The sequence below is a fragment of the Sminthopsis crassicaudata genome, chromosome 2 (genome assembly GCF_048593235.1).
Source record: "Sminthopsis crassicaudata isolate SCR6 chromosome 2, ASM4859323v1, whole genome shotgun sequence".
Taxonomy (NCBI): Eukaryota; Metazoa; Chordata; class Mammalia; order Dasyuromorphia; family Dasyuridae; genus Sminthopsis; species Sminthopsis crassicaudata.
Window position 1 is genome coordinate 282039925 of NC_133618.1, and position 9958 is coordinate 282049882.

Genomic DNA, 9958 nt, shown 5'->3' on the forward strand with positions numbered 1-9958 from the left:
GTTGGCTGAGAAACACATAAGTAATTCATTCTAATCATTAGAGCAGTGGGAACTAAGCTCATGTTACTCAAATGCAAAATTGGTATAAGTAATTTTTATCCAAGTGTTTTAAGGTTTGTTTTATTTTCTTTTCAAAATATGTACTGTAGGAGGACCAGCATGGTATCATGAAATCAGGAAGATCTGAGTTCAGGTCCTGTCTGTGACACTATGTGACCAGATTAAATCACTTAAATTTTCAGTATATTACACATTTCTCTTAGAGTCTTAGTCTCAGTCTATCTTATAGATGACTCATTGATGCATACCATTTATAGTTATACTGTAACTAGAAAAAATATTTTCTTCCAAATTGACATCAGTCATGCCCACATTTATCAATTCTATATCCTCCCAATTCTAGTAAGAATATTAATGCATTCAATATCCTCACCACCACATAGACATGGATTTTCACCAAAGAAAAAAAATCAAGTTTCAGGATTAAATTCTCATTTTCTGAGGTCTACCCTGAGTAACACCTGTATAATATTGGATAAATAATTTAATCTTTCTGGGTCTGAGGGTTTTTTTTTTCTGTAAAATGACATTCTTTGAATTCTAAATCTGGAATCCTTTAGTTCCATTTTTAAACCCTATTCCCATGTGGCAAGGTTTATTTACATAGTGTTGTCCATTTCTATAAATGATATAGTGCATGGATTAGAAAAGCTATGTGTAAACATTATTATAATAAATTACTTGATGAATCCACACTTACTAAAGTTATCTTATGTACTAAATACTAATGGGATTATAAAGATGATCATGAAGCAGTTCTTCCTTTCTAGCAGCTTACCTTCTCTTCCCATGAAAATATTGGAGATCTGTATTTACCCAGAATCACACAGCTAATATGTTTCTAAAGCTGCATTTGAACTCAGTTCTTCCTGACTCTTGGGTTAGTGCTCTGACCACTTTGCCACCTACTTGCTTCAGGAGATTGTTTTTTTTTCCCAATGAAAATTATGTGGCTTCAGTTTTTAATAGTTTTTTTTAATGTCCTTAAAGAATTGTAGTTATCATATTAAGTGGCCTTCTGTTTTAGTCCATATGATATTCCTATGATTTTAGTTCATCCATATAACTCCTCTGAGATCAAAAACAACCAATCACAGAGATTTGACAAACTTATTTAAAAGCCCCAGTGCATTAAAATACAGTTTTTTTGGTTTGTTTTTTGCCATTTTATTGGGAGTTCTCACTGACACTAGGGGATTTGAATGTACAAGCAATCATAATGATTAATACATTACTTAGATATTCAGAACAATTCCCAGGTTAGAAGGAAAAAATACAACACACAGAGGTGCTTTTTCATTTGACTCAGACAATATAAATGGTTCCTGATTTGCACTTATGATAAGAAAAAAGATTTCTGCCTCAAAGTAAAATGAATATCTTCATAAGTAATGGTATTAATGTAATGGATAAATGACAAAAAATGTTCATGACAAGTGAAGTGAAGATTGGTATTGAAAACCTGTGTTCAAGTCCTTCTGCTGACATTTAACTAGTTATGTGAACATGGGAAGTCATAACTTCACAATTTCAGTTTTTTCTGTAAAATGGGGCTAATAATACTTTTAGTATTTAGCTTTGAATTTAGTATTTAGGGTTGTTGTGAGAATCAAATAAGGCATTATATTAAAAGCACTCTGTAAACATTAAAGTGTTACATAAATATATTTTAATTTTACGATATGAAGTTATAGCTCATTTGGTTCAATTTATCTATCTATATACTAGGGACAAGAGATGCTAAGGAAATGTAATACTACTTCATGCTTCTTAAACCAAATTGAAATATAACTGAGAAATATTTAGCAAAATAAATAAAAAATGCTATAGAACATAGATAATTTTAACATGTGGTTTTCTAAATAAATATGTGATCTATGGTGATCCTTATATATGGTTTAGTGGTCCCATTTCTATTTGAGTTTCACATCCCTTTTAAAGACTATGCCCAGATCTATAATTCCGAATGAGGACTCCATATGCTTTAATAACTACAGATGGACTATTACAATTATCTGGGAATGGAAGGAACTGACACTACTTTACTCCATTTTTATTTTCCAGTACACAATAGGATTTTTTACCCCCTAAGGCAATCGGAGTTAAGTGACTTGCCCAGGGTCACACAGCTAGGAAATGTTAAGTGGCCGTGTCTTAATTTGAATTTAGGTCCTAGGAAGTGTTAAGTGGCTGAGTCTGAATTTGAACTCAGGTCCTCTTCACTTCAGACCTGGTGTTCTAATCACTGTGCAACCTAGTTGCCCCTCACCATAGGATTTTTAAAAATTATATAGTGGAATTACTTTGAATGGGACAGGTTTTCAAAATGAGAACGAATGAAAAAGGTGGGATAAATTGTAAGCTTATTGATGGTAGGAGATATTTCTATTTTGCTTCTGTCTGTATCCCTAGTGCTGACTTCAATGTTGGATATATAGTAGGCATTTATTTAATGTTTATTAACTGAATATCTGAATTCAGCAAACTTTTATTAAGCACATGGCATATGTAAGACACTAATCTAGGTGCCTAGCATGGAAAAGGAAAAAAAAAAAAGAATCATCTCCTGCCCACAGGAACTTTGCATTTTTAGGGAAGATCTAACATGTACACAAGTAAGTAAATGTATTACATATCCATAATAACACATGGTAATTTCAAAAGTGTTAATAACTCAGAAATGAAGGTAAATGTTTTCCATAATCTGATGAGAAGGAAAATTTGAGTTGGGATTTTAAGGAAAGGAAAAATTCTTTAATAAGGAAGTAAGGATAGAATGCATGATATCTATGGCACATCCCTGTTTAAAGGCATCTAGAGAACCAGAAGCTGGAATATTGTGTTTTGGAACAGCTAACAAGGCAATTTGCCCTGAAGAGAGAGCAAAAGAAAGGTAGTAAAAATTAGACTGGATGATTCAATGAGAACAAGTTACAGAGGATTTTATTTTATTTTATTTTGCTGAGGCAATTGGAGTTAAGTGACTTGTCCAGGATCTCATACCCAGAAAGTGTTAAAAGTCTGATACAGATTTGAACTCAGGTCCTCCTGACTTCAGGGCTGGTGATCTCTTCACAGAGCCACCTAGCTGCCCCTATAAGAGGATTTTAAATGCCAGCATGAGGAGTTTGTATTTAATTACTGGGAACTTTCCAAGACTATATGGTTGTTTGACATAATCAGATATTTGTTTTAGGAATAACAGATTTTAATAATTCAGCAGCAAAATGAACCATTTTGTGATACTTCTAGAGACGTAACTCATAAGGAAGCAGTTTTTATTAGACGAAGTTTTTATCAATTGAAGGTAATGAAAAGGAAGTTGAAAAGAGAGAATGACAGGATAGGCAAGTACCAGGGATGCTTTGATGGCATTAGACCACAATGCTATAGTTATGGATCTCAAGTCAGGAACATTTGAGTTCAAATCTAGCCTCAGATATTTATTAGATGTATGACTTCAATGAGCAAGTCAGTTAACCTCTGACTTATCTCAATCAAGAACAGATAACAACAACACGTGTCTCACAAAGTTATTGTGATTATCAAAAGAATAATATTTGTAAAAAGCACTTAGCACAGTATTGGTACATGGTTAGGTGCCTTATAAATACTTTTCACCCTTCCTTCTTCTACTGCACCGAACTGAATATAATCAAAAGCAATTGGAATTGTGTCTGGTTCACTGATTCACTTAAGAAGTGATCTGCCTGAACAGAATTTTCTTTTTACCTGGATGTACATACTTTTTGTTCCACACTGGGACATGGAGAAGTTATCCTTTTTCATTCTCTCTCCTGCCTCTTACTATTTGGACAACCTAACATCCCTAAGCTCAGAAGTTTTATTATACTTAAAATTTATTTGCTGTTTATATTTTAATAAAGGAGTTTTTTTCCTTCCAGTTAAAGATGAACTGATTTTGTTGTATTCTGAGTGTTCGCTATAAAGGAGTAGACTATATAAAAATAAGAAGGTCAAAAGGGAACCTGAGACTAATTGCCTTAGACTTTATTGCTAACCTGGATTAAACTCCCTCACTGACAATACAAAGATGGGCTTTATATAGATATATCATCTCTTTATTCTACCATGACCTTCCATCCTGTGAGAATCTTGTTCCTGTTGTTGTATAACTCTTCCCCAAATTGTATTTTAGTCCTTCTTGTGATTCTTCTAATATTTTATGGATTTGGAGGGGAAAGGAGTAATGGACCTGTGATTTTATTAATGTATAGAAATTCCAGTGTGGAAATGCCCTCCATTAATGTAGGTGGGCAATTTATCTATACTTTATAATCTTAGAGAGTTGTCTGGGGCCACTGAGTTTATTTGACTTGCTCATGGTGATACAGCTAGTATGTGTCAAAGTATGGTTTGAATGAAGGTCATGCTGATTCCAAGCTCAACCTCATATCTACTATACTATACCTCATCTCATTTTGTGGATAAAAATGAAGTATACTAAATATCCACTATCTCACTCTCAGTTTTTGATCAGTCAACTTCTTTTTCTGTTGAGATCAGTCATTTCTATCTTTGCATACATGCCATTTTTAGTATATGCCTGCTCACATATATCATGCTCATTTCTTTAAAAATGGAGATATTTCATGATTTATTATTTTATAGGATGACCACATGAAGAGTTTTATAGTGTTTAATAGGTAGTTGTTCAAATTTGTGGGAGTAAATAACTTAGAATCATTGATATTATGTTTAATATCCAAAAAAGTGATCCAGCTTTAATTTGGTTTTCTTATATTCAGTTATTAACCTTCCTCACTAGCCACCTGTAACATTTATCTAAGATTATATCCATCTATATATTGATGGACTAACTCAGTTGATATTCATTCAATTCTCTGTAGTAATCTAGATGCTACTTGTTTTCCTTATCTATTTTGTTTTTTACAACATGAATGACTAAGCCAAGTTTCTTGTACAATATAAATCTCTTTGAGAAAGCTTTTTAGCATTTTGAGGTTCAATAGAAGCAACAGATTATTTGTGACAAAAGGAGGTCTGGAAAATCCATCTTTTAAAATAATTTTTAGAAGAGATTTTTTAATAGTCAAAATGAGGCAAAAAATAATGTTTCTTTTATGTCTTTCTTAAAATTGATACCCAAAGTGTCACTGGACAGAATTTTCTTTGTGGTTGCATTGGATAAGGAATCTTGCATGATTTGAACATTACCTTTGTGAGAGGAGACTCTTAGAAGATGCATTTATTACAATGTAATTTTTATTTAATCTTTTCCATGAATTCCTCACTCTATTTTTGTTTAGATGATTATTGCTTTATAATACATTTTGAGATCTGGTATGGCTAGATAAATTTTGTGCTTTTTTTCCTCCTTTGAATCACTTGATATCCTTGAGCTTTTGCTGTTCTTCTTGCAGATGAATTTTGTTATTATTTTTCTATATCTGTAATTTTTACACTTTGGTATGTTACTGAATAAGTAAATTTGTGTGTGTAAAAATATATATATATATAATTTATATGAAATATATATATATATATAATATGTTTAATTTAAGTAGAATTGTCATTTTTATTATATAGATTTAGCCTACCCATGAGAGATTAATATTTTCCCAATTGTTTAGATCTGACTTTACTTGTGTGAAAAGCATTTTATAGTTGTATTCATATAGTTCCTGGGTTTTTCTTGGCAGTTAGACTCCTAAGTATTTTATATTGTCTAGAGTTATTTTATGGGATGGAATTCTTTTTTCTATGTCTTGTTGCTAGACTTTGTTGTAATAAAATAAAATTAAAGAAAAGAAATGTTGATGATTAAGAAGGACCTATTTTGTATCCTGCAATTTTGTAAAGTTATTAATTCCAAGTGTTTTTTAGTTGATTCTCGTGGATTTTTGAAGTATACTATCATATCACCTGGAAAGAATGATAGTTTTGTTTCCTCATTGCCTATATTTAATTCTTTTAATTTATTTTTCTTTTTTATTGTTATTATTAATATTTCTAGAAAATACTAAATAATAAAGGTGATAATGGGCATCCTTGCTTCATCCCTGAATTTATTGTGAAGGCTTCTAGCTTATTCACATTACGTATAATGCTTGCTGATGGTTTTTAGATTGATACTGCTAATCATTTTAAGGAATACTCATTTTATTCCTGTGTTCTCTACTGTTTTTAATTGAAATAAGTACTATATTTTATTAAAAGCTTTTTTGCTTTTATTGAGATAATCATATGATTTTTGTTGGTTTGATTATTGATGTGGCCATTTAGGCTGACAGTTTTTTCTAATATTGAACCAGACCTGCATTCCTGATGTTACCTAGTCATATTGTTATAATCTATTTGCTAACATTTTATTTAATAACTTTGCATCAATATTCATCAGAGAAATCAGTTTAAAATTTTTTCTCTGTTTTGGCTCTTTCTCGTTTGGCTATCAGCATCTTATTTGCATCATAAAAATTTGGTAGTACTCAACCTATTTTTCTTATACTATAGTTTATATAGAATTGTGATTAAATATTCTTTAAAGATTTGGTAGAATTTACTTGTGATTCCATCTGGACCTCAGGATTGTCTTTCATTTAGATTGTCAAATTTATTGTCATGTAATTGGGCAAAATAGCTCCTAACAATTGTTTTAATTTTCTCTTCACTGGTGGTAATTTTACCAATTTCATGTTTGATACTAGTAATTTGATTCTCTTCTTTCCTCTTTCTAACCAAAGGAACCAATTGGTTATCTACATTATTGTTTCTTCCCATAAAACCAACTTCTACTTTTATTTATTAGTTTGGTGATTTCTTATTTTTAATTTTATTAATCTCTTCTTTTTAAAATCTATCCTACCTTGTAACATTTTAAAAATTGTTGAATGATTTTAATAGAATATTCCATGAAGCTTGAATTTCTTTTGTATTTATTTAATCATTTTAATATATACTTTGAGATTTAATTATCTAAGAATATTTTAATTTCACTGTAGATATTAAGCAAAAAAAAGGAGCTTTATCTGGATTTGTTCAAATTCTTCTTTACTTGTTAAATCTTTTCCTGCTTTATGTATGGTTAGTTTCAAAATGATCTAGCTTATATGAGACTTATGCCAAATGTTCTTCAATTTCACTTTCTTTTCCTCTTCCCCTCCCTATACTCCACCATTTTCTCATTCTACTTCTAGGTATTTTGAAAATGCAAAGTATAAACATTTTGTACTCAGCCTTTAAACTGTAGTTTCATTGACAAAAGATGTTCCCTAACAAATAAATCAAATGTTTGTTATCTGATTTCTGGACTCTTTCCCTCTCTACTTTATGGTGATTATTTTGAATTTATTAAAACTTCTCTAATAAACAGTAAATTATGTTTTGATTGTTTTTTGGGGGATAAACCAGTTAGATTAGAATTGCTATAAAAGAATAACCTTTACCTTTTTTCTAATTTGCTATTTATTTTGATTTTTATTCTAAGCAGTAATGATCTGATTCCAGCTAATTAGATAGTTCATTCTGAAATGATTTCTCTTTTGTTAAGTAATTGAAATGTGATGGAAAGAGCACTGGATTTGAAGTTAGAGAACCAGATTTTGAACTATGTCTCTTTATACTGTCCTAAGAATCTTAGAAGTCCCCAGGCTTTTAACATTTTTGAGAAGGTTGGATTAGATAAACTGAATGGTCCCTTCTAGCCATATTTACTTTTAGAGAAAATCAGTCATTTTTTTTCTGATGTTGGCACTCACCAGATCTAGTACCCTTTGTCTCTCTTAGTAAAGATAGTATTTTTGATAGACAGATATGATGCTCTTACACAGTGTGGAAAACATTGGCCTCAATTCTCAATTGAGTTTTATAATATGGTTCTCCTGATTCTCCCAAATTAGCAACATGAAACCAATTCATTCCAACTAAATTACCAGTTTTTAATGTTGCAAACATTTATTTTCCTTTCCTTAAGCCATTTTGCATTGCATTTTAAAGCAGTTCAATTCAATGAAAGCTATAAATTACTCAACATTTATGACATGTAGCGACTGATGAGATCTTTGCAAAGATTATTGTGCCTCTTAATATTAAAATTTCTGGTGATTACTGTCTGCTATTGAATAAAAAGAGTGCATATGTTTCAATATAGGGAAGCAGAATAGTGTTTATAGGTCACTTCAAATATTACCTTTGCCTTTCACAAAATTTATTTTAAAATATTTCAAGATATTTTGTTTCTGAATATGTTGAACTCAGTCAATAAAAATGGCACCATATCTTTTTGTTTGTTTATTAACATTAGCTTCCTTGATGTAGGAGAAATGGCTTACCTCAGGTACTATTACAGACAAAAATAAATTATTGAAAAACTGAAATAATTTATGACATTTTGCATACTTAGACCATTTTATAATTCTTTCCTTTATCAAAATCAGAATTTAATACTTTTTAGGGCTTTTTGAAGATTGTCAACAGAGTTAAAGTTCTAGAATATCCCACCAAGCTAGAAAGACCTATAAATATGGGCCCAGAGACAGACTCTGTGCATCTTAGAAATCTTGACTAAATTCAGAGAAGCTCATTACCAGAAGTGGTCACCAATTATTTGCTGTTATTATCATTTTATTATTATAACTTCTTGGCTACAGGAATTCAAAGAGCTCAATTTCATAGATATGAAGGGATTTTAATATATTTCAGTGGAAAAACTGCCCACACCAAAAGCTTTTGTGGATCTTCTGAACAAGTGAATGAAGCAAGCCATTTTATGTTATTTTCTTCTAACTTCCTCATTCCTAGACAGGGATATTTTTTAGCACTAGAAGATTGATTCAAGGGATAAAGTCCTCTATATTTTCTTTAGCTTTAATGAGATGCTGAACAATAAATATAATTCAACACCTCAACCAATTCAAGCCAACTAATATTTATTAAGTGCCTATTATGTGAAGTCATTGTGCTAGATCCTGAGGATACCACATAGATTTACAAATTATGAATTCAGATTTAGAGGAATTAGAGCTGCAAAGGACCCCAGAGGTCATATCATCCAGCTCCTTCACTTTAATGGAAACTGAGGCCCAGAAAAGTTTAGTATCTTGCCCAAAGTTGCACAGGTAGTAAGTGATAGAGAAAGGGTTTGAATCTAAGTCCTCAGACTCCAAATCTATTGCTCTACTTTCTGCTTAACCTATTACCTCTCTAAAAAGTCTTCTCTTGACTAATTGGGAACCTTGCTTTCAGCATTAAGTCGTAATCGTTAGACTATCAGGGTATCTCTTTTGAGTAAAATGGGAACTACTTGAGAACAGAGGCCTCCTCCCTCACTCCCTCTCTTTCTCCCTCTCCTTTTTTTTACCTCTGTCTCCTTCTCCCTACCCCTCTTCTCACTTTACCTGCCTTGCTCTCTCCTTTTCTTCCTTCCTTCATCTCTTTCTTTCTTTCTTTCTTTCTTTCTTTCTTTCTTTCTTTCTTTCTTTCTTTCTTTCTTTCTTTCTTTCTTTCTTTCTCTTTCTTTCTTTCTTTCTTTCTTTCTTTCTTTCTTTCTTTCTTTCTTTCTTTCTTTCTCTTTCTTTCTTTCTTTCTTTCTTTCTTTCTTTCTTTCTTTCTTTCTCTTTCTTTCTCTTTCTTTCTTTCTTTCTTTCTTTCTTTCTTTCTTTCTTTCTTTCTTTCTTCCTTCTTCCTTCCTTCCTTCCTTCCTTCCTTCCTTCCTTCCTTTCTTTCCTTCCTTCCTTCCTTCCTTCCTTCCTTCCTTCCTTCCTTCCTTCCTTCCTTCCTTCCTTCCTTCCTTCCTTCCTTCCTTCCTTCCTTCCTTCCTCCCTCCTCCCTCCCCTCCCTCCCTCCCTCCTCCCTCCCTCCCTCCTTCTTTCTTTCTTTCTTTCTTTCTTTCTTTCTTTCTTTCTTTCTTTCTTTCTTT

At 31.8% G+C, this 9958-nt stretch overlaps 1 long non-coding RNA gene across 1 annotated transcript in view; it reads right to left on the reverse strand.

Annotated features, from left to right (window-relative positions):
- The window catches only part of LOC141556080 (uncharacterized), a 133981-nt gene that overhangs the window by 121138 nt on the left and 2885 nt on the right, over window positions 1-9958 (reverse strand). The gene's annotated exons all lie outside the window — the stretch shown is intronic.